Source organism: Cynoglossus semilaevis, chromosome 1 (assembly GCF_000523025.1).
Source record: "Cynoglossus semilaevis isolate Cse_v1.0 chromosome 1, Cse_v1.0, whole genome shotgun sequence".
Lineage (NCBI taxonomy): Eukaryota > Metazoa > Chordata > Actinopteri > Pleuronectiformes > Cynoglossidae > Cynoglossus > Cynoglossus semilaevis.
In genome coordinates, this window is record NC_024307.1 from 723,103 (window position 1) to 724,588 (window position 1,486).

Genomic DNA, 1,486 nt, shown 5'->3' on the forward strand with positions numbered 1-1,486 from the left:
CAAAAAAAAAAAAAAATTAAAACAAATTAACAAATAGAGTCCTCAGTGTGTGTGTGTGTTTTATAATAATTAAATTGTGTCGTGACTCTGAGTCTGAATTTTATATTTTTCCATTAACGTTATTTAAATGTGAATTATCAACGCGTATAAAGTTAATAATACACAAAATACAAACGCAATTGTCCAAAAATAAAAATAAAATCACGTGATCTAACTGTGAAAAGCACAAACTTACTGAGGAAAAGATTAAATCCCAGTCATAACATTTGAGTTTTCGTGGATATGGATCGTGTCAACGAGCGACGTGACGCTGCGTGTTGGACAAAAAAAAAAGTAAAATTAACAACAAAAAACCCAAACAAATTAAAATTCTAACCTTTATGTGTTTTAATGTATATTTATATATTTGAATTTTTTAATGTTGAATTCGTTAAATGTAGAAACACGGTGATGATATTAACAATAATAATACCGATACTGCTACTAATAATAATAATTCACGTTCTTGCTTTAAAGTGATGAATATAATGAAACCAGGTGATTATTTTTATATTTAACAAAATTCGCAGTAAAAATTAAATCTGAAATCTGATCGGAACTGAATGAAAACAAAACAAAAACCAAAACAAAAACGGTAAAGTGAATGTTCCTAAACAGGGCAGTGGGCCGGCCACGGTCTCCCCCAGTCTCCCCCAGTCTCCCCCAGTCGTGCTCCATGAAAGGCAGCCCTCCAACATGTCATGTGAACAAAGCTGCCTCCCTCATCGACCCTGCTTTCCACCTCAATTTGGTCTCAATCACCGCATAATGAAAATGCACTTCACAGCAGATGTCTGTTTAAAAAACAACAAAAATTACGTCTTCAGCAACGGCTCTCACACTTCAACGTATTTATTGTTAACGTTCACTGTTGTTGGGGAAACATATACAGCAGCCATCACGCGTTTGTTCCTTTTTAACTTATACAAAAAAAGACGAGAGAGAGACAGAGAGACATAGAGAGAGAGAGAGAGAGAGAGAGGACGGGAAAAAGGAAAGAAATGATCAAGAAGAGTGGACGCCATAATAATAATAATAATAATAATAAAAATAATATTAATAATAATAATAATAATGATCATTATTATACAGTTTAACGCATTCTCGAGTGTTAGCCAAATATACATGTTCCTACTTTATTCAATAAGTCTAGGTGAATACATTAGTTTACATTATTAATATGATAAAAATACCAGGTTATCAATATCACCGCAAGAAACAAAAAAAAATTTAAAAATTAAAATAAAAAATAGTAAAAATGAGGAGTGATGGTTTTAGTGTAACTTCAAAGCCAAATCCCATCATCCTCACCCCCAACTATTCCCCCCCACCCCCCCACCCAGTCCCGGTAAAGCAGCATTCCTTTTTTGTTTGAAAAACATGGTCTACGTTTAAAACATCATGAGCAAGGTGCCCCCCCCCCCTCCCCAAACCAACAAAAAAAAAA